This window comes from Hordeum vulgare, chromosome 5H, assembly GCF_904849725.1.
Source record: "Hordeum vulgare subsp. vulgare chromosome 5H, MorexV3_pseudomolecules_assembly, whole genome shotgun sequence".
NCBI classification, from domain to species: Eukaryota; Viridiplantae; Streptophyta; class Magnoliopsida; order Poales; family Poaceae; genus Hordeum; species Hordeum vulgare.
Window position 1 is genome coordinate 515,621,460 of NC_058522.1, and position 24,853 is coordinate 515,646,312.

The 24,853-nt window shown below is 42.6% G+C and overlaps 1 pseudogene across 1 annotated transcript; it reads left to right on the top strand.

The window, feature by feature from the left end:
- The first annotated feature begins 11,026 nt into the window (after positions 1–11,026).
- Positions 11,027–24,544, top strand: LOC123451988 (annotated as a pseudogene). The gene is made up of 13 exons (XR_006632545.1): positions 11,027–11,250; positions 11,985–12,395; positions 12,500–12,565; positions 12,659–12,795; positions 13,039–13,101; positions 13,238–13,323; positions 13,633–14,099; positions 14,246–15,053; positions 15,328–15,558; positions 15,668–15,792; positions 15,882–16,294; positions 23,124–23,241; positions 23,368–24,544. The product of XR_006632545.1 is annotated as an uncharacterized LOC123451988 (transcript).
- Positions 24,545–24,853: the final 309 nt, after the last annotated feature.

Here is a 24,853-nt window from a genome sequence, read left to right on the forward strand (position 1 = left end):
GGTCACTGAGGCGAAGCAACTCTAGACACTTGGTAGACAAGAAGGCTGGCAAAAGTCGAAAGAAGTATATTTGATATACATGATGTTGATGTGTACTTTACTAGTACTCCTAGTAGCACGAGGGTATTGGATACCGGTTCGGTTGCTAAGTGATTAGTAACACGAAATGAAAGCTACGGCATAAACAACGACTAGCTAAAGGCGAGGTGACGATACGTGTTGGAAGTGTTTCCAAGGTTGATATGATCAAACGTCGCACGCTCCCTCTTACATCGAAATTGGTGTTAAACCTAAATAATTGTTATTTGGTGCTTGCGTTAAGCATGAACATGATTGGATCGTGTTTATAGCAATACGATTATTCATTTAAAGAGAATAATGGTTACTCTATTTGCTTGAATAATCACCTTCAATGGTTTATTGAATCTCGATTGTAGTGTTACACATGTTCATGATATTGGTGCCAAAAGATACAAGGTAATGATGATAGTACCACTTACTTGTGGCACTGCCGCTTGAGTCATGTTGGTATAAATTGCATGAAGAGGCTCCATGCTGATGGATCTTTATACTCACTTGATTTTGAATCACTAGTGACATGCAAATCATACCACATGAGCAAGGCCTTGTTTTCATTGAGATGAAATAAGATAGTAGCTTGTTGGAAGTGATACATTTTGATGTATGCAGTCCAATGGGTGCTGAGGCACGCAGTGGATGTCATTATGTTCTTACTTCAATGACGATTTGAGTAGATACAAGAGTATTTACTTAATGAATCACAAGTCTGAAATATTGAAAAGTTCAATTCTGTTTCAGGAGTGAAGTTTGTCGTAACAAGAGGATAAACTGTCTACAATATGATCATAGAAATGAATATCTGAGTTACGAGTTTTGGTACACAGTTAAGACAATGTGGAAATTGTTTCGCAGTTCATGCCACCTGGAACATCATAGTGTGATGATGTGTCTGAACGTCATAGCCACGCACTATTTGGTATGGTGCATGCTATGATGTCTCTTATCGAATTACCACTATCGTTTATGGGTTATGCATTAGAGACAACCGCATTCACTTTAAATAGAGCACCACGTATTTCCGTTGAGATGACACAGTATAGACTGAGGTTTAGAGAAATCTAAACTGTCGTTTCTTGAAAGTTTGGGGCTTCGACACTTATGTGAAAAAGTTTCAGTCTGATAAGCTCAAACCCAAAGCGGATAAATGCATCTTCATAGGATATCCAAAACAGTTGGGTACATCTCCTATCTCAGATCCGAAAGCAAAGTGTTTGTGTCTAGAAACGGATCCTTTCTCGAGGAAAGGTTTCTCTCGAAAGAATTGAGTGGGAGGGTTGTGGAACTTGATGAGGTTATTGAACCATCACTTCAACCAGTGTGTAGCAGGGCGCAGGAAGTTGTTCCTGTGGCGCCTACACCAATTGAAGTGAAAGTTGATGATGGTGATCATCGAGCATCGGATCAAGTTACTACAAACCTCGTAGGTTGACAAGGTCATGTACTACTGCAGAGTGGTATGGTAACCCTATCTTGGAGGTCATGTTGTTGAGCAACAGTGAACCTACGAGTTATGAAGAAAGCAATGGTGGGCCCGGATTCCGACAAATGGTTGGAAGCCATGAAATCCGAGAGAGGATCCATGTATGAAAACAAAGTGTAGACTTTGGAAGAACTACTTGATGGTCATAGGACTATTGAGTAAAGATGGATCTTTAAAAGGAAGACAGACGATGATGGTGATAGGTCACTATTAATAAAAGCTCGACTTGTCGCAAAGATGTTTCCGACAAGATCAAACAGTTGACTATGATGAGACTTTCTCACTCGTAGCGATGCTGAAAGTCTGTTAGAATTATGTTAGTAGTTGCTGCATTATTTATGAAATATTGCACATAGGATGTCAAAACATTGTTTCCTCGACGGTTTCCTTGAGCAAACATTGTATGTGATACAACCAGGAGGTTTTGTCGATCCTAAAGATACTAGCAAGTATGCAAGCTCCAGCGATCCTTCAATGGACTGGTGCAAGCATCTCGGAGTTGGAATATACACTTTGATGAGATGATCAAAGATTTTGGGTTTGTACAAGGTTTATGAGAAACTTGTATTTCCAAAGAAGTGAGTGGGAGCACTATAGAATTTCTGATAAGTATATGTGGTTGACATATTGTGAATCAGAAGTAATGTAGAATTTCTGTAAAGCATACAAGGTTGTTTGAAAGGAGTTTTCAAAGGAGTACCTGGATTGTGCTACTTGAACGTTGAGCATCAAAGATCTATGGAGATAGATCGAAAGCGCTTAATGGAAGTTTCAACAAGATGCATGCCTTGACAAGTTTTTGAAGGAGTTCAAAATAGATCAGCAAAGAAGGAGTTCTTGGTTGCGTTGTGAGGTGTGAATTTGAGTAAGACTCAAAACCCGACCCCGGCAGAATAAAGAGAATAGACGAAGGTCGTCTTCTATGCCTTGGCTGTAGAATCTGAAGTATGCCATGCTGGGTACCGCACCTGATGTGTGCCTTGACTCAAAGTCTGTTGAGAGGTACAGAGAGTGATCCATGATTGAATCACTAGCAGCGGTCAAAATTTATCCTTAGTAACTGATGGACTAAGGAATTTTTCTCGATTATGGAGGTGGTTAAAGAGTTCGTCGTAAAGGGTTACGTCGATGCAAGCTTTGACACTAATCCGAATAACTATGAGTTGTGAAACGGATTCGTATAGTAGAGTAGATATTTGGAGTATTTCCGAATAGCACATAGTAGCAGCATCTATAAGATGACATAAAGATTTGTAAAGAACACACGGATCTGAAAGTTTCAGAACCGTTGACTAAAACCTCTCTCACGAGCAAGACGTGATCAGACCCCATAACTATATGGGTGTTGGATTCGTAGGAATCACATGGTGATGTGAACTAGATTATTGACTCTAGTGCAAGTGGGAGACTGTTGGAAATATGCCCTAGAGGCAATAATAAATTAGTTATTATTATATTTGTTTGTTCATGATAATCGTTTATTATCCATTCTATAATTGTATTGATTGGAAACACAGTGCATGTGTGGATACATAGACAAAACACTGTCCCTAGTAAGCCTCTAGTTGACTAGCTCGTTGATCAAAGATGGTCAAGGTTTCCTCACCATAGGCAAGTGTTGTCACTTGATAACGGGATCACATCATTAGGAGAATCATGTGATGGACTAGACCCAAACTAATAGACGTAGCATGTTGATCGTGTCATTTTGTTGCTACTTTTTTCTACGTGCCAAGTATTTGTTCCTATAACCATGAGATCATATAACTCACTGACACCGGAGCAATGCTTTGTGTGTATCAAACGTCGCAACGTAACTGGGTGACTATAAAGATGCTCTACAGGTATCTCCGAAGGTGTTCGTTGAATTAGTATGGATCGAGACTGGGATTTGTTACTCCGTGTGACGGAGAGGTATCTCGGGGCCCACTCGGTAATACAACATCACACACAAGCCTTGCAAGCAATGTGACTTAGTGTAAGTTGCGGGATCTTGTATTACGGAACGAGTAAAGAGACTCGCCGGTAAACGAGATTGAAATAGGTATGCGGATACTGACGATCGAATCTCGGGCAAGTAACACACCGAAGGACAAAGGGAATGACATACGGGATTATATGAATCCTTGGCACTGAGGTTCAAACAATAAGATCTTCGTAGAATATGTGGGGTCCAATATGGGCATCCAGGTCCCGCTATTGGATATTGACCGAAGAGTCACTCGGGTCATGTCTACATAGTTCTCGAACCCGCAGGGTCTGCACACTTAAAGTTCGACGTTGTTTTATGCGTATTTGAGTTATATGGTTGGTTACCGAATGTTGTTCGGAGTCCCGGATGAGATCACGGACGTCACGAGGGTTTCCGGAATGATCCGGAAACGAAGATTGATATATAGGATGACCTCATTTGATTACCGGAAGGTTTTCGGAGTTACCGGGAATGTACCGGGAATGACGAATGGGTTCCGGATGTTCACCGGGGGGGGGGCAACCCACCCCGGGGAAGCCCATAGGCCTTGGGGGTGGCGCACCAGCCCTTGGTGGGCTGGTGGGACAGCCCAAGAGGGCCCTATGCGCCAAGGATAGAAAATCAAAGAGAAAGAAAAAAAAGGAGGTGGGAAAGGAGAGAAGGACTCCACTTTCCAATCCTAGTTGGACTAGGATTGGAGGAGGACTCCTCCTCCCTTGGTGGCGCAGCCCTTGGGGCTCCTTGAGCCTCAAGGCAAGCCCCCCTCCCTCCTCCTATATATATGGAGCAATTAAAGCTGATTTGAGACAAATTTTCCAAGGCAGCCCGACCACATAACTCCACGGTTTTACCTCTAGATCGCGTTTCTGCGGAGCTCGGGCGGAGCCCTTCCGAGATTAGATCATCACCAACCTCCGGAGCGCCGTCACGCTGCCGGAGAACTCTTCTACCTCTCCGTCTCTCTTGCTGGATCAAGAAGGCCGAGATCATCGTCGAGCTGTACGTGTGCTGAACGCGGAGGTGTCGTCCGTTCGGCACTAGATCGTGGGACGGATCGCGGGACGGTTCACGGGGCGGATCGAGGGACGTGAGGACGTTCCACTACATCAACCGCGTTCACTAACGCTTCTGTTGTGCGATCTACAAGGGTACGTAGATCGGAAATCCCCTCTCGTAGATGGACATCACCATGATAGGTCTTCGTGCGCGTAGGAAATTTTTTGTTTCCCATGCGATGTTCCCCAACAGTTTTAGCCTCAAATTGCAATAAAGTTCAAAAGTTGTGACATGCTGTCCAGAAACAGATTCTGCCTTATTGACGAAAAAAACGCCAAAACTCACTGTTTCATATTTTTGATATGATTTTTTTTGACAATATGATCTATATAATTGTCTTTCTGGCTTTTGTTCTCAGTTTTTTATTTGAGTTGCAGAAGTGTCCCGAACAAATTATTTACTACCCGTTGTTCTGTTTTTTCCCAGATTCTGCCCCGTTTTGCGTTTTCATTGTTTTGCAAATTTAAGCTTGCTTTTTCTTTGCAAAAACCTTTTGGCAATCTTGAGAAACAGTATCTCTTCTTGAAAATATTTATATCCAGTAGAGAATAAATTGTTTTATTATGGGCACTAACCACTCTAATCAGTTTATGACGAGTTTCGTATGGAGTTTTCAAGTATGCGATGGAAGATGATGAAAGAAGATCCAGGAGTGTCAAGCACTCAAGCTTGGGGATGCCCCCATGCACCCCCAAGAAATATTCAAGGAGACTCAAGCGTCTAAGGTTGGGGATGCCCCCGTGCATCCCCTTCTCCATCAACAATCATCAGTTCGTCCTTCTCCATGCTATATTTTTATCACTTCATATGTTATGTGCTATGCTTGGAGCGTCCCGCTCTTTACTTTTTAGTTTGTTTTAGTTTTGCTTGCTCTTCATAACAAGTTGGATCCTAGCCTTCTTTGTTTGGAAGAGAAACACGCCCCACTCCACCCTAGAACACAACATAGGTGTTCATGCTTATCTTTTTATGTGTTCTTTATCTTTTCATAGGTGTTGTCATGCTTAGCTCTTAGTTTTCATGCTTTATCTTTTTAAGAGCTTTTATTTAGGTTGATTTTGGAACTCTCTTGAGTTATAATGCTTATCTTGTTTAAAGAGTTGGCTTGTTGGACTGAGTTGTGTGTCTTGCATGAGTAGGTAATTGAGGTTGCTATTTAAGTATAGTAGTAACTTGCAATAGTTTTGAGGTATTGATTTGAGTAATGTTTGGACTATTGGTGTCAAGAGCTTGAGCCTATTAGTGATAGGTGTCGTATTTTCAGAAATCCGTGTGTATTTTCAAAAACAAAAAAAATAGTTGAGAACTCTAGCTACTAGATGGATCGCTAACCTCTGGAGGGGTTGGAATGTATAGAGTACCCTCATGTTATCATGGGTCGAGGATGCGCAAGGATAACCAAACCCCCAAACACTCCTCCTCGGGGTATTTGTCTCTTTGTGAATCTCCTGACTAGATGGAGAGTTACCGATAATAAGTGCATGTGTTCTTCGGACTAATGCGAGTATTCGATTGTTGGCACTTCCACCTTCCATATTTTGCTAGACTCTTTGGTATCGTGCATTGCCCTTTCTCATCTTGAGAGTTGGTGCAAACTTCGCCGGTGCATCCAAACCCTTGGCATGATACGCTCTGTCATCATAAGCCTCATTATATCCTTCCTCAAAACAGCCACCATACCTACCTATTAAGGCATTTCTATAGCCTCTCCGAGATATATTGACATGCAACATCCACCATCTCATGATTTGATCTTCATGTCATACATGCTTTTGCTTGATCGAGGAGCCGCATGCTAGTTGGGCCTTGCCCTTATTATTGCTACATGACGTGCTAGTTTCAGTGCATATCCTGCTACACTGGCACGGGCATACATTTGCATACATCATGATAGTTTTTTATTTGTCTTTATGTTGAGTACTTATTATAAAGTGTGAAGATCTTCTTTTTATTCTTGTAGAATATAGTGTTGCCCTTAAGCGAGGAAAAGATCTCAAAGAGGACAAATTAAAAGATCCCAAAAGAGGACACATGAAAAGATCCCAAAGAGGACAAATGAGAGATAAATAGAAATAGCCAAAGAGGCAACAAAAAATAAAAAAAGGAAAAAAATAGAGAAGGGGGCAACACTACTATTCCTTTTGAAAGATCCACACTCGTACTCCATTGTTATATTTGTACTCCATAGAGATTATCATTCATGCATAACTATGTGGGGACCCTTACACTATAGAACTTGGCTTGTATATTCCTATGACGAGCCTCCTCAAATGAGCTCTAGGTCTTCATGAGCAAGCAAGTTGGATGCACCCCCACTAGTTCCATTGGAGAGCTTACCTTAACTCATATGTGCATCCGTTGCATGGCAATCCCTACTCCTCACATCATATCTATCATTTGGCTTTCTCTCGCCCATGGTTGTCCTCATTGATGTGAGCCTTTCACACCTTTTTTTTCTTCCTTCCCCATCATTATTCTCTTTGCCATCCTAAGTGCCAACATATCTTGCTTGCGCTCATCCATTGCATGAGTGCTCAAAGTTGAAAGGGAGAGGATCATTTTGACTTGTGCGTGACTAGTGGTCTGGGGATGAGTCAAAATAAGATTCCGAAGAAGACCAAGTGTGAAGTTTTAGTAGATTGAGCTCTCAATTAAACTATATGATATTTTTATGCTCTAAATCCATCTCCCACTTCTTGCACGCAAACACCATTTGGAGACATTCGAGTCACGGACAACGAGAGCTCTTGCACCTTTATGTTCTTACTTTGCTATTTTCAATACTAGATATAGGCGCTTGCTTGTTATTGTCTTGACTTGAATTGCATATCTTACTTGCTTTACTTTGAAGTTCTTGTATGTGTGTTAGCATGTCACCGTAGAAATTATTTGTGTTATCATTTACCTACTCGAGGACGAGCAGGAATTAAGCATGGGGATGTTGATACGTCCCAAACGTATCTATAATCTATGTTTGTTCCATGCTCTTTTGGGTGACATTGTTATATGTTTTGCTACACTTTTATACCTTTTTACACATATTTGGACTAACCTACTAACTCAGTGCACACAGTGCCAGTTTTTGTTTGTTGGTGTATTTTAATTGCAGGGACTTTACCCTAATTTACAGAGCCCCAAAAATCTCGAGAAAAATATATAAAAATCAGCGTGACAGAAGCTTCACGAAGCACCAAGGTGTGTCAGAGGGGAGCCAAGCCTCACCCAGGCATCCACCTGGCGCGACCCCCTCCTGGCCGCGCCACCAGGTCGCCTGGGCGGCTGGTCCACCCCCTGGCGCCCTCCTTTGGCCTATATTTACCCCTGGAACGGAAAACCCTATAGATATATCCAGAATCGCGAATTTCTCCACCGTTCCGCCGTCGTAGCGCTTCCGAGATCGGGAGTGCCAGAAGACCTCTTCCCGGCACCCTGCCGGAGGGAGGATTGACCTCCAGGAGCTTCTCCACCACCATGGACGTTTCCCGGACGTGTCGTGAGTAGTCCTCCTTGGACCATAAGTCCATGACCAGTAGCTATGTGATGTCTTCTCTCCAATCTTGTGCTTCAATGCTTAGCCCTTGTGAGTTGCCCTAAATGATCAAGGCATCTGTGTAATTTATCTGTTGTTACTATCTGAGTTTGTTGGGATCCAATGGATTATGAGATTATGTTCAGATTGTGATGAGTTATATATTTGGTTCTCCTTTTATATTATGTTCTTGAGTAATTCATGCATGTTGTCCGTTGCTTTTTATTGCTTTGGCCGAGTAGTAGATTGTAACTCCAAGAGGGAGCGTTATGCATGATTGTGGGTTCATGCCCCTGATGTGTAGCTTGAGTGACAGAAACATGAGACTAGGGGATGTGTTGTTGCCACCAAGGAGAAAACAACGGTGCTTGTAACCACGGTTGCAAGGTTTGTTTACCTTACACAAAGTTCATTAATGCATTTGTCCATTGCTTTGAGTTTACACTTTGGGTGGGGCTCGCAACTTAATACCAGGGAGATGTTCTGGATAGATACCTCAAGATGGATGATTAAAGAGTAGATGCTGATGGATAAAAGGTCTACTTGTCTTGGCGTACTGCCCATTACTTTTGAGCCTCTAACTTTCTAGTAGCATGATTAGCATTGCGGTGATTTTTTTAATTCTGTCAATTGCCCAGTTGTAATTTGTTTACCCAACATAGTTGTTTATCGTCTTTTGGGAGAGAGACATCACTAGTGAACATCATGGGACTCTGGTCCATATTACCACCATTGTTTACACCTCCACCATTTACTGCTTTTATTTACTTTTCCGTTGCAATCACTATCGCTATTCCCGTTTGTTTTTTGATCCTTTGCAAACTACAAGGTCGGAGAGATTGACAACCTCTCTGGACTCGTTGAGAGCAAAGTTATTTGTTGTGTGTGTAGGTCTACGTCTTCTACTAGCGCTAGAGCAGCGGACACGTACTTGTTGATCCTCGGAGTCCTCCTGGTTCGATAAACCTTACAATCCCGGTGTAAGAGAAATCTACTGCTGACTACATCTCCACCTTCCACTTGGGTAACCAACGAGGGGCGAGAAGTATATCCATCAACTCATCATCAAGGACTATGTGTCCTTTGGCTTAAATACTAAGCCGCTCCAAACCAGACGTACGACTGTCACAACAGTTGGAACTGGGTCATCAAATCATTCTCTTTATCGAGCTCCTGGTTCTATTTCCTCAAATCTTTTATTTCCTCGAGCACTTTTGATGAAATTGATCGTTACTGTTTGAAGACTTTCACTGAAGACTCTCAATTTCCTCATCTCAAATTCTTCAATCACCTTGTTCTTCACCTACTTATCCTGTTTACACGATACCCGTGCTTTGTGTATGTTTCAGTTCATCACGATGAATATGCTATTGCCACGTTTCGCATGCAATTGAGTACTTATTCCGCTCCTAGTAGTTCGTCCCATAGCAATTTCCTCAAGTAGAAATTCCTGTGTGACGAATTCATAAAAATCGCCTACTCACCCCCTCTAGTCGATATAACGCACTTTCAATCATCACAGTAGATAAAAACCTACAACTCTCCAAGCACTAATAGATGTAGCATGAAAGTAGATAAAACCCTAGAAAACGCCATGGTTGAATGGCCAACACACACAGAAAAATTCACAATGACCCAACACGTAGAGGCACACATCACATAAGGGGATGAAGAACACACCCATGAGTTAGTTTTGAGAGGGGAGGAGCGGTTCGTACCTCCCGCCTACTCAGTCGCCATGACGAAGAAGGGCTAGGGTTGGGGCTGCTTCACATTCAGAGAGAGATGCTCTCCTACAACAGAGAATAGAGGGAGGTTCATGAACAGAGAACCAACTCCAAATCAAACACATAAGAGATGGAGAGGGCACCTTGTCCATGGTGTCGGCACCGGGGTAAGAGCTGCAACGAGCACCCACCTCAAGCATCTTGAACCCGCATCCGGGCGCTCACGTCGCCGTGGTCGTGGATCCAAACCTGTTGCTTGATTTGGGGCGAGGTGAAGGGGAGGAGCTTGATGGTGGTGGGATAAGATGAGCGCAGGAGAGAGGGGTGGGTTCCAGGCTATTGGGGAGGACGCTAGTGGCGACGATAGACGAGAAAGAGAGAGAGGGGGAGAGGAATCAGGGAGGGGGCGGTGAATGAGGAACACAGACTGAGTTTTCCTGCGTTTCCACCTTTTCAGTTAAAAGTAATCGACACAATAAAATCAGGACTGATGAAACGTGCGAGGAGGCGGCATTGCTGCGACGCTTATTGTGTTTGATGGTACAAGACCTCCCTCTAGCAATTTTTTTTCATGTACATTTGTTCTAGTGTGTATATAATGCTAGCTTTTAGACTTAATTTGTTCACCCAGTTGTGATTGGATGGTTAGTGCTCCCACACCATCAAAGTTTAACTTGTAGACTTGACATCGATGCTCGCATCTTTCTGATGGCGTGTGTTCAGTGAGAGACGACGTTTTCATCGACTACAAAGACGTCCGTGGCGAGTGACGGCTCCAACAATCTCAAGATTATGTGTAGGCTTAGTTTTTCGAAAGTTCTTAAAATATATTTACATTCATTCGTAGTTGAGTGTATGTGCGTATGCGTCTGAACCGTGTTAAGAAAAAATATCAAATATTGAATGAATAATATAAACCTTTTTTATTAACAACATACTACTACCCAGTATATCTTTAGCCATTTTTTTTGATTTTACTAGTATATCTTTAGCCATTATTAGCGATATAAACTCGTACATGACGGATTCTTTTTCGATACGGCCCAGGCATATTACCAAGCAGGCACCGGGTACCTGATATCCATGTCCCACACCAGAGTGTCCACCGGTAATAGTAAAATTGCAATTGCAAAAAAGGAAAAATTAAAAAGAATTGCAGCCCTACCCTCGAAGAGAGCGTCTCCCTCCCCAGCGAACGACCAGAGAGGCCCCCTTCCCGAGCGCGACAGCTAGGGTTCCTAGCCGCCGCCGGCCCGCCACCACTGCTGCCGGCCCTCCGCGGCGGCGCGCTTAGCCGTACGAAGCCGCCGCTGCCCCGCCGCCGGTACAGGAGCCCAGCAGCGCCTTCCTCCGTCGAGCAGCGCCTCCCTCCCTGGAGCTACGCCGGCGACCAGTCCATAGGCAGGTAGCCACCACTCCTACCTCATCCCCCCTCCCTCTTGAGGATTTCCTGGAGCTTGTGTCTTTTATGGATGTAATATATATGTAAATTACAATTCCTTTTCGTTTTTTTACTTAGGTTTTTTTTTACTTAGGGAATGAACTTAGAAATCAACAGTAAGACCCGATGGACTTGTTCCAATATCTGATCTAATGTTAAATCTGATACCTGGTTACATCCACATGACTGATAACTATTCATTCTGTTTCCCAACTTACCAGTATATGGATTTCAACCGGATTCATTTTAGGAATGCAGATATACATGTCAAAACACGATGTCATAACAGCCCTTTTTTGCAAGCTGATTATGTTTTAGAATCCTTATTATTTGACATTCCTTCTGTTTTTAACTACTCTGCATATCAGGTTATGTCTGAAGTCAAACTTTATAAAATTTGACGAAGTCTATAGGAAAAATTATTAACATATACAATACGAAATTAATACCATTGGATTCATCATGGATATATTTTTACATCATATAGATTTGTTATTTTAAATAAATGTTCATATTGTCTTCTATAAACTTTGTCAATTTTATAAAATTTGACTTCAGTCAAAGATAATATGTGGAGTAAATAATAATGGAGGGAGTAGAATAACTTTATTCCCTTTTTACTCCCCTCTCTCCCCATGTTCATGTACTTATTGTCAATTGGAAACTTTGAACAAAGAGGAAGCACTTGTATTTTCCAGGATTTAGTGTGTTGCAGTTAAGAGCGAAGTTTTCCTCACAAGAGAGGAAGAAAGAAGTGACCTTATCAATAAACCTGAACGAGGGACATTATTGCACGCTGAGCTTCCTGCTCATCTTAATCACCCTTCATATCTGATGAGGTCAAGAGCATCAAGAGTAAAGCAGGCCGACACAGGTTCACCAGGTGAGAGGGACCTATGCTTTTAATTCTAAGTCATTCGATGGAAAGAGGCACACCACAGAACATTGCAATACTGATGTTTCATTTTCTGAGCTTGAAGGAGCCTTCAGTGCGCCTGTTAGGAAGAAAAGAGGGAGAAGAGCACCTCCATCTTCTAGATGTTTACGTGGTAAAAAGGATGATAATGTCATGAGCAGTGATGACGCTATTACAGAAGAAGACGATGCTGGTAAAAGTCACTCTATTACACACATTAAGGAATTTATTGATTGGAAAACTGGTGGACTGGACTTGCGAAAACTGGTTTCTCAGTCAGTTCTTCTGATTTTGCAGCCTCTCCTTCAAGCAGGAAGGCAAAACAGCAGAATCATGGGGAGATAGCTGTTGGAAGCTCAGCTGGTAATGAGAAATCTCCCTGTGTAGAGAAGGAAAATAATACTAGGAAACTTCATCAAGATACATTTCATTTGAAACATGATGGTGTTGTTACAGGCCCCACAGGCCAGAGTGTCTCAGTAAATGAAGCACATGAAAACTCAAGGGCATTGAAAAATACTTCTAATGTGCAAACAACTGCTGTTAAGAAGACTACTGCTGAGGATAAAACTTCTCGAGCAATCATGGATGATGTGAGTTTTTAGTTGTTAATTTCTTCTACTCCAGAGACTGTTTGTTTCATTTGCATGTACATATCTTGTCCACGCAGAGCCTGTTCAGTGTTTACTCTTTTCTGTGGATTGTCGTGTTGTGGTGGTCATCTTGTTAGTTGATATATTGGAATGTTGATCCAAACATAATACATATATAATTTATGTACCTCAGTTTTTAGTTGCAAAACTAAATCTCTTAGGCATGGTTTCATTGTCTAGCAGGTTTTTAATGCAGAGATAGATTCCACGTCTTCAGATGATGAGAGTACCGAAGAAGTTGAGGATGTAAGTTTTGAATTTTCACTTCCTATTGTATTTTTTTGTATTTTACATTATACAGAGACATTTCTATGTTTTTGTGATCGAGTTTGCTCTGAGATTTGAATTGCCTGATCTCTGTAATCTGTTTAAACGACAATAGGTGAAAGTTTGTGACATATGTGGAGATGTTGGTGATGAGGTGAAGCTTGCTGTTTGCAATAGATGCAACGATGGCGCTGAGCATACGTAAGATTTTTCTGTTACATTTCTTTTTTCCTTAGAAGTTAGAACTGGACTGATCACATTGCTTGACACCATACCATGATGGTAAGTTGCACTTCTACTGTCATGTCCTGTAGAACTGTTGGCTGCAAATCTAACAACAACTACTCAGCAACTGCAAGTAGTGCTATGCCTGAACAAGTACCAATATGCTCGTCAATTTACATGATTTTTTTGAAAAAGTTGATTTGTTGAGCATTTCTTTTCCATGATATCTTTCAGAAGATGTTCTGTTCGCCTTCTTAAAGTTCGTATCTGTTTTCTTTACTACAGTTATTGCATGCGGGTGATGATGGAAAAGGTTCCGGATGGTGAGTGGTTTTGTGAAGAGTGCCAAACTGAAGTAGAACTTGAAAAGGAGAAGTTAGAAAAACCTCAGGTGAAGCTTGTCACTTCAAAGGAAGAGTCTGTTGAAGGGAAAATCAGTAAACCTTTCAATGATGCAAACAGCAGAAGTCCTTGTGAGAATGAAGTGGAGGATGAAACTGTTGGCAGAAAAGAACGGAATGAAGCAAATCAAGGCATTGATATGGTTGAAGATGCAAAGATTCTGCCTGTGGCTAAACAAAATATTCCTGAACCTGGTGGTTTATCAATGGAGTCTTACTCCAGAAAAGGAATACCTCTGCCACGCGAGAGCTCATTCAGGTTGGATAAGGAGAAAGGAAAGCAACCTACTTCCCAAGTGCCAATCTTACTTGGGTCTAATGCTAGCAAGAATCAGGCACCACCACTTACAGGTAAATTTGTTACCATGAATATTTCTAATTAAGAGATTTTACCTACAATCCAACAATGTTCAATTTAGTTATTAGCACTACTTCTGCAACAGCATTCCCGTGGGACTCCAATCAGAGAGAACTTTACTTATCAAGGTTTGATGCAGGTCAACTCTCCAAGTCCACTTCTTTCAACAACTCTAAGGTGCCCAAGGTGAAGCAACTAGTGAATGAAGTTCCTCAGAAGACTAAAACTTGGAAGGAACAGTTGTCCTGTAGTATGAGAAAAGAGGGGCCAACGAGCTTTTCAACTAAGTCAGCATCATTCAAAAAGCCCAAAACTTGTGAGCCAGCAAATAAGGCAAAGTCTTCCATCATACCACCTGCTGAGGAGCTAAGTGCGATGAATTTACCAGTGAGCCGAAATGTAAGTAATGATAGAGGCACTTCTATATTAGGATGCCCCTCAATTACTGGACCACTGGCTTTTCCAGTTCAATCAAGAGCAGAATCTGCAGCTCAGCGCCTCACTACAGGAAATAACATATCTGCCTCTAGCAATTCAGGCCATTTTACCCAATTTTGTGGTGTTGATAAATTAGGTTTGTCTGCAATGAAACCTCTGAGTGAGCGAAACTTGAAGGATGCCTCTGCCAAAAGGAATAAAATGTCTGAAGCTACTGAAAAAGTTACTTCCAGATCAGCAGGTCAATCTGATCACATCCTCAAATGTGGTCCTTATCATGACCCAGATCAAGATCTGAGAAGCAGTTCATCTACGTCTATGAGAACAGCTTCCACAGACTATAGCAGCCTGAAATTCAAAGACTGTCGAGCTGTATCGGCTGTAACAGGAAGATCTGTTCCCAGCAGTTCTACTATATCAAGTGATCCGATTGACAAATCGAGTCGAGGCTTTTCACCTGTTGATAAAACAATAGTTTCAACTGTTCCAGAGTTGGATTATATTTGGCAGTACGATATATTCCCTTCCTAGCAGTAATTAACTATTTTCTTATTTTGATTAAAAGTTTGTCGCATGTCATGCATGCTTTTAGCACCAACGAGGAATATTCAGTGGTTTTGTTAGGTGGTCCCTCATGTTCATACTTTTACCATCTCATTTACATGTCATGGTCTAGTATCATTTGATTGTTAAACATGATTATCACTTAACCCACTTTGTTGCAATCATTTATTTGTTTTATAGATTATTTCCATCACGTGCACTGAAACTTCTGTTGTGTAGGGGTGATTTTGAGCTGTGGAGGACTGGAAGATCACCTGAGCTATGTGATGGTTTTCAAGCTCACTTATCATGTTCTGCTTCACCAAAAGTGCTGGAAGTAGCAAAGAAATTCCCTTCTAGAGTCCAGCTTGAAGAACTGCCTCGTCGAAACTCATGGCCCACACAGTTTCAACAAAATGGACCCACATATGAGAATATTGGTGTTTTCTTCTTTGCTAGAGATGCTCAGAGGTATGCTCCTTGCAGCTTGTGCTTGTTCATATCTTTCTGCAGCTGTCCACATAGCATCTTATTCAAATTCACACATCTAACTGAAATTCTATTATTTATTTTTCTGCAGCTATGAACATCATTACAGTAAATTGGTTCAGAATATGCTAATCAATGATTTGGCACTCAGAGGAAATATCGAAACAGCTGAATTAATTATATTCCCTTCTAACATCCTATCAAAGAACTCTCAAAGTTGGAATTCTTCCACAAATTCAAGTGATATTTATCTGTACATAACTTCTCCTGTGATAGTTCTTATTCTTCCTTGGTTCTTTTTTCAGGATGGAACATGTTCTATTTTCTATGGGGTGTGTTTAAAGTGAAAAGAGAAGATCACTGGAACCTTCCACTTGATGTACCGATAAGTAAATGCGAACCTAATTTGAATGAGGATCCCCTGACCGTGGATCCGCATACCTCCGTTTTGTCGTCTAGCCGTTCATTGTCTGAAGACCAAAATAATGGCACTGACCCAGCCTGTTATTTGGTTAAGTCTGCCACTTCCGCAGACCATCAATGTCTGCAAACTTCGGAAGCTAATCTTCAGGGATGTTCAAATGGAGATAACTCTTCGGTCCAGGCTGTGGCTGGAAGAGATTTGAAAGATCACTGTCATGATTCAAGTACGACATGTTTTACAAATAACAGGAGGGCAATCGATGATTTTTCCACTGCTCCGGCAGGAAAACACAAGGTGGGTGCTTATAGCTTGTTCTGCTTGCTAAGGCATTCTCGTTGACTGTTTTATCCTTTATTCTATGTTGTATTTGTTGGCTTTGTGTGTGTGTGTGTGTGTGTCTGTGCGTGTGTGTGCGGGAGGGGAGGGAGAGTATGTTATTAGAGCGGGAGTGGGAGGGGTGGTGATTCAGCGCAGTGTGGTGGAGTTCCAGGCACCCAGAGGTGTGAGTGCAGGTGGAAACCGGCTCCAGTCTAGGACAGCAGGCCCAAGGTGGAGGCGTGTTGGTGCAGAGCCGGCGGCCGACAGATTGTGCGAGTAAGATGACCCGTGGGTCTGCTGGAGGCGATGAAGGCACAGAAGTTTGCATGGGGGAAGCACTGTGGTCAAGTGCAGCGAAATTGGTTGCGGAGGCTGCGACAGCGGCAGGGCAGCAAGGTCTGGAGTGGAGGTGGTTAGTGTACAGCTGCAGGCCGTGAGTGCGTATAGCCAGGTGGTGGTGCGTATAGCCACTTGGAGGGGAAAAGATTCTTGGGTGGGTTGCTGCTGGCTGGATCGAGACAAAAATAAGAATGGACGATGAATTTGCTGCTTGGCGGCCTTCTTGGTGCCGGAGGTTTTGGGTGGTGTGTGTGCAGCCAGGAGAGGCAGCTTGAACGGTTGAGGAAAAGTACGCAGCTAGGAGTAGCTTGAACAGCATTGAAGAAGACCAAATTTGGATAAGTTTTTGAGGAGTAAATAAGATGGAACAGTGGATTGCTGCTGTGTGCTGCAGCCACGGTGATAAGTTTCAAGCAGAGCATTCGAGAGAGCTCAGTGGTTGATACTATACTTGTGCTTGCTGCTTAGTGGTGTGCATCAATTTTAAGCAATGAGGTTTACAAAGATATGGAGCGACTAATTGAGAATTTGGCTCAAGTGATCAAGGTGATTATGAGAAAAAATTCAAAGGAAATTTTGGAAGTATTAGCTAAAGAGTTAGAAATCGAGATAGATAAAGAGGAGTGCGGAAATTCCAAAATAAGGGAAAAAAATCTTGGCAATCTTGCTCAAATTGAAGAAGGTAACTTGAATAAGGTTCCAACTTCAATTGAAGTCTCGGTCAAATGAATTTGATGCTGGATTCAGGAGCATCGACACATCTCACGTGTAGATCGAGTGAGTTTGCATCATATGCTACACATCCATCCATGCATGAAGAGACCATCTAAACCGCCAATGGAGTTGGCATGGTGAAATGCGCTCTACCTATTATCATGGTCTTTGGTTTTGTATGTTCAATCATTTTTGGTTGGAAAACCTCATCAAACTTTAGTGTCCTATACATCTTCACAAAGTAGTTGAAAGGTAGAAGCGACATTTGCTAGAGGTAGCTCGATCACTTATGTTTATTATGAGCGTACCTAAATTATTGTAGAGTGAAGTAGTTATCATTGGGTTGAAGACTCCATATGAAATGGTCTTCCTCAAAAAATGAGGCCATTGTTTCCCCAAGGTGTTTGGATGTACCTGCTTTGTTAGAGACCACATACCTTAAAATTGGATCCACGTGTTGTGAAGTGATCTTCATAGGATACTCATCTAGACAAAAAAAGGCTACAAGTATTGGAGCCCTAGTGGGTGGTGAACATTTGTGAGCATGGATGTGACTTCAGGAAGTCTGAGCCTTTTTCATGGAGAAAAAGGATCTTAGCTCCTTATAACCATCAAGAGTTATTGTTGGTACCTATGTCTTCCGAGTGAAGAAATTTGGAGAAAGCCAAAATAGAAAGAAACTTTGATGGTGTATACAAGGGGACAACCTATGAGTGAAGAGAGGTGGAGAAAGCCAGATTGCCTAGAGGAAAGAATCAAGAGTTGGGGGTAGCAAAACCTCCCTAACAGTATACTTTTGAGCATGATAGTGCAAACTATGTGTCATATGATTCTCACCTGAATATATACACTCAATGGTAATCCCAACTGATTCTAGACGAGCACAGCAAGCTCTTGGCATGAAGCGATGCTAGAGGAGATGACAACCATTGAGAAGAGTTAAGGCATGGGAGCCTACAACACTTCCAAAAGACAAGGCAGTTAACTACAAATGGGTACACTATGAAACAAGACCCACATGGTAAGATCGGGAGGTACAACAGGCCCAAAGTGGTTAGACCCTTCCCCGCACCCTGTGCAAGCATAAGCTACGTGCATCGGGCCGCCCTTTTTTTGCGGATCAATGGAATTGACTATGATGAGACCTTTGCACCCGTGGCAAAGATGATACCGTGGGAACTTCATATCATATGCAATGCTAGTGGGATGTGAAACATGCATTCTTGCAAGGTGATCTTTATGAGAAAGTGAAATTCCACCCGTCTTTGGCACATCTCAAATTCTTGGAAAGGTCCTTAGGTTGAGCAATTAGTATATGGGTTTAAACAATCTCCACGAGCGTGATTTGGCCGATTTTGTTGTGCTATGTGGTATGGGGTACAATGCGATTGCACTCTACCGCCACTTCGAGAGGCACCATGATGCTAGCATTATATATCGATGATATCATTATTACAAGGGATGATACCATTGAGATGCCACAATTAAAGCAAAAGCCGAACAAAGAGTTTACGATTAAGGACCTTGGTCAATCGAGGCATTTTCTAGGCATTTAAATTGTAAGTCCTCCAAACAGATAGTTCTTCTGCAGTGAAAGTATGCCCTGAACCTACTTAGTGATGCATGAATGCTTGGGTGTTGAGTTGCTTCAACTGCTATTGAGCAAAATCATCATTGTATGCGTTGGAGATTCAATTGATAGAGGGCGACTAGCGGTTAGTAGGTCTACTCATGTTTGTGCCACTCAAGACCTTACGTATCCTATGTAGTGAGTGTGGTTAGTCGTCGATGCATGCATGACCCAAGAAGCGGGCACTTAAATGCAACACAAATATTTTGCGCTATCTAAAAGGGTGTAGTGGAAGAGCTATGGTTTAAGGCCAATGTGCACTTAAATGTATAGAGACCTAATGTGATGTCGATTGGGCTAGTTGCCTTGATGATAGAAGGTCAACAATTGGCTTATGTATCTTCGTTGGAGGAAACCTAATATCCTTGAGGAGCAAGAAGCAACCAGTGGTTTCTTGATCTACAACAGAAGTAGAATATAGAGCGATGCTAATTTTGTTTTGAGAGATGCTATGTGTCGACATTAAGTCAAATTTCAAGGCCATGTCCTATGAAAATTGGACCTCTCGGGGTTCGGGTATGGCCCAAGGAACCCAATGGATCTTCATCGACTATGGGGGTATGCTTATCATATGAAGACTCAAGAGTTTCCAAGTTTCCATGACATACGTTGGGAAGTGACCAATGGGTGCACTTGCTTGGTCCTGACTCCCATACCTTTACACTCAGTGCACTAAGGGTAGCAAGGATCCCATTGAGAGGACACACAATCTAGATCCTTTACACTACGTGGACCGTTCACACTTTTGTCTAAGTCTACTTAGACTCATTGAGTTATTCTAACTTGCCGAGTACCCTCCTTTTTTTGTAACCAATATTTGTATTTCTCCACACATATAAGAGAGAACAAGTTAGGAAATAGGGCTATTACCCACATTGGGGCCTGAACCTGGGTATATGTCTCCTTCTAGATCCCCCCCCAATTCATCTATGTTCTAGATCCCCTGGTGACTTGACGTGGCGTTCCCATGACTGCAAATTCACATGCTAACTCTTGTACCATTGACAGCTCAACCAATCGTGGTTGTTTCGTGACATCAAATCGGATATATGTCCATTTCTTCATCCTATGCACCCGCTTCTCCCGACGAGATGGAAAATTCGTTATATGACTCGAGCTTCCTAGGATATAAAGGTGAGATTATTTTGGCATCCTAGGGTATGCAATGGAGGCTGTTATGATGACCAGGGCCTGCCAGTGACCTTACAACATTGAAGTCCTCTTTAGTTCTAGTGACATCTCCTTCCCTAAGTATGCTATCGCCTATTGCCTGCTCGGGTATTAACCTATCTCTTCCCATGGTTTGGGTTAGCTGGAGGACTCACCCACTACTTGCCTGCCAACTTATTGCCTACTGTGACTACCTTAATTAGGATCCTCCAAAATCGATGGGTTCATCAACGGGGATTTGGAAGCATTTCGAGGCCAACTACCTTAATTAGGACCCTCCAAATTGATGAGTTCATCAATTGGGATTTGGAAGCAGTTCGAGGCCAGTAGAGAGACATGTCATCGCAACACCAACATCAACCTGAAACAGGAGTGCAACTTCATAGATAACCACACGGGAGTTGGAGAAGCGTTCCCATTATCAACCAATGGCTACAAGAATAACCCACCAGGGGGGAGAAAATCCAGGTGAGTGTGCTACTACAAGTTAGGCATGAGGACACCAGATTATGTACGCCTTTTCACGGAGTGAACGGAGTTTAATCATCTTCGCTCAATGATCAATGATGAATATGACTAAGATATTTTGGTCGACTAGGAGGTTTAGTTTGTTGAAGCACATGCTCGAGTGGATCCGCCCCCATGATTTGTGGATAGATACAATCCTCTATCGTCCCTGACTCCCAGGAGGGCCCCAAGGCGTGCATCGTGAGAAAAGACCCTGCATAATGGAGAAGATGGAAGAATGGTGGGCGGCTGCTATCCCGCGCTAGAATGTTGTGGGGGTAGACAACTCACTCAACCATTAACATCGACGAGTACCATCAGAGGCCAAGAAGCAATACGGGAAGAAGTGAACTAATTAGTTGCGTTCGGAGAATGGATCTGCCAAATCCTTCAGGTGAAAGCTGCAAGCACCGTTGGGGACCCCGCTCTCCCTGTTGTCAAAATTGGCGTAGGACGAGCAGAACATTGAAGTCGAGTTTTCATGAAGTAAGATGTAGAAGTCACAACCGATGTCGAATGCACTCAAGGGGGACTATGCTTCTTCCGACAACAATGCTGATGCCATGATCAGGGGTTGTCGTGCCCTAGCACCGCAGTTCTGGCAAGTTCACACTCCAAAGCAGTTGATGACCGAGACTTTTACACCTTATGACAGATCTACTGACCCATTGGAGTATGTGGAGATCAACGTCTCGAAGGACAATTAGGGAAGCCTCGAGCCAACATCACTTCGTGCAGAAGCTCACAGACCTTCAAGGTCGGGGCCCGAGAGGCTTGGCGATCACCCTTCAAGGTTTCTACTTGCGCAAGAGCTGCTCGAGCTATCTTATGGCAAATGATTACCAGTTGACAATTTGCAGGTAACCAGTTTGGCCCTAAGCTTTGTGACCACCTAAGTCTACATGCCGTGCTCCTCTTGGACCTGGGAAACAACATGTTGCAACTCCTTTTCATGAGCTATGGTGGCCTCAAGTTCCATTTGATGCGCAGTAAGGGTGAGTTGTTGTAGGTGCAACATGATAAAAGGAACCGTGCAATTAAATAAAGAAACAAACGAGTCATGCAATGAAGCTAGGAGCAACATACTTGGATGTTGTTCGAGGTAACCTTCAAGATATCTTCATTGGAGGTCATGGCAATGGTGAGCTCCCGGCTTGCAGGATTGGCCTTATAAGGATCAGGAAGAGGAGAATTCGGAACATTGGGGTTGAAGGAAGGGAAATCTTGGTTGAGCATTCCGGCTGGCGCTTCGTCATTTCTGCTTGTGCGAGGTAGGCAAGGCTAACCTCTTTCCAGTTGCCCGACCATCTTGAGCCAGCACAAAGCTAGCACATGTTTAAGGATCTAATCGCATCTTTTGGGAAGGGGCAACTTTTATCAGCAACCAAAATTGACCAAGTATATGTGACTCCAAACGAGCAACGAAGATGATTCTCGTCAATCGAAACCTGCAAGTATGTACATCAATCTTGCTTGCGGACTAAGCTCTATCACGACTTCTGATGGGAGGTTTGTTGACAGTAAGTAAAATTACCCAAGGCCTTGCGCTATGAAGGCCGTATAATTAGGCCCCTCTGGGCCAAGGTACGGCCTAGGGAGCTCAAGCGATCATCACCGACTAAGGGGGTAAGCTTACCATATTATATAGTGTTCATCATTGTTCTACCTTGGTGACCTGTCGAGACGTTTCCAGGAGTACAAATTCATATATTCACATACTAGCTCTTTTACTGTTGTTAGGACCCAACCTTTTACTGCTGTTAGGACCCAACGAAAATCCCTCTGACACTATGGATGAAAGGCCTCTTATGGGAGTCAAGGCTACTAAGGAGAGGACCATTGAAGCTCTGTGTGATATCAGGTCAACAATCAACATTACAAATAATCAAGTTCAGTCTGACCGAAGGATGCATGGAGATATATCGGTTTTTCATCAAAGAGAGGCCTGGTGAGGGGACAATGAAGCTAAGCCATGTTACTCTTGCAGAACAAATAGCTGACTGTCTAACAAAGGGGTTAGGGACCAAAGAGTGTTTGTCAGCATGCGACAAGATGGCGATGATAGATATCTAACGCCCATCTTGAGGGGGAGTGTTGGCTTTTTTGGGCTGTGTCTGTGGACACTAGTATGTATAGCACCAGAGCGAATACCAGAATTTTCCTCACAGTGATCCACAATTATTATTATTTTGGTGGTTCTCGTTTCTCCAGGGCTTTCTCCTTGATGCATTTGATTCAATAATTTAACAACTGTGGACAAACTATCAGTGTGTGCCTGCCTGTGTTGTTGCTCTTCTTAAACCCTAAATTTACGCTCTTTAGTTTGCACAGTTATTCAGATGGCTGCTCTTCTCAACGTCTAAATTTATGTGCTGTAGTTTGCACAATATTCAGATGGTTGCTCTTCTCGATATCTAAATTTATTAATTGGCTGTAACTGTGCAGATAATTGCATATCCAGACTCTCAAAAGAAAATGTGCGACGGTGGCAATGTTGTTGAACCCATTTTTGATGTAAATACGATGCCAGTTACTTGCTCTATCTCATCAATCCACAAACAAGGTAAATGCATTATTTCTCCATCTCAGTTGGGGTCTGTTGTTTATGAACGTTACCTTGTCTTGGCTTTTAGTCCAAATTATTTTGGTAATGAACCAAGTAGTCTAATTTTTCTTGTTAATGAACCAGATAATCAGAACAGAGCCATCAACCTTAACAATGCAGAGAGCCTGATGGATGTAGATCATGCAAATAACATTGAACTGAACTCAGGCACAGTGGATCTTGTTTCACATGCATCACGTAGTGCACAAAAAAGAAATGTGGATATGGCAAACTGGATTGATGGAGCCAATGGATCAGTAGACAAGAAAATTAAATTGGATAATGTATCGTCCACTGTGGAGTCTAGTTTAAGTGGGACGATCAGAGATGGAAGGTTATCATCCAAGGTACACCCTCTAGCAGCTTTACCTGTTCATGATTGCACTGACAATAAGACCATGGCAGGAATCTCAAAGAGTAATGGAAAGTGCACATTTCCGCTAGATCTAAACGTGGTGGATGATGCAGATATAAACTCGGTGGATGATGCAGCGACTGGAAATAGCATGACCGTTCAGTCTGAAGATTTACCTGAACAGAACACACAGGATCTCAAGCCAGCATTGGGGGACAACACATCTTCTAGAAAACCGATGGTTGAAGAAAAGTGGAATAAAGGAGATCCACCGCCTACTGATATGTCAGGCGCTCTGTCTCTCTCCCTTGCTTTTCCAGCATCAAAGGAACAATAGGCTGGTAAAATGCAACCGGAATCGCAAAGAGGCCTCAGATTAGCAGTAGGAATTACTCGTTTTCGATTAACCAGTGATGATGGCTCCTTGCGTTTGCATTCCTGATGTCTTGCAAGATGGATCTTTGTAGCATCAACCCACTGCACAAGGAGTCTGCTGAAGACACAACTATCTTGTCAATGTGCAAACAGATGGCATCTTTTAGAGTGCATTTTGACGACTTTACATGCTCCCGGCGGCACACCCATGTTGAGTATTGAATTGCGAAGAACTTGAGAGAGTGGATCATGGCTTGTTTTGGTACAGAAAACATACACATATATTCAGCTGCTCTTCCAAACATCGATAGAGATTTGAGCAGAGCTTCAGACTCTGCATTTTAAGTACCATCCAATCTCTGCATGTTAAATAAATCTCATGTCAGTTTTTGTCTTTAGCTTGCAACAGTGCGATATACTCTGGGGGAATGGTGGTGTAAACGCCTAAAATTGGCACATAACACTTAACTTTTCTGTTGCCTTAAAATTGCCTCTGGGATATCTAAATTTATGAAATCACTAGTTGAGGTATACCCATTGCAAAAGATAACTCCCAGTCCCAGACTCTTCTGACGGTGAGAAGTGTCGTGCGCACGTGTGTGGCATTTGTCACCTTTCAAGATTGAACCGTGGCGGGGTGGCCCGTCTGGGCACAGTTGGGGGACAACTAGATCAATAGTTTTTTTCCCTGAAATTTTCTCACATGGTTTCATACTTGTTTATTTTTCTTTTCTAATTTCGTTTTTCATCAAACATTTTCAGTAGTTTAAAACAAGGTTGTTGATTGATGGCTGGCCAATTTGGTGCTGTAGTTGTTGCAGGGCTGATTACATGGCCTCA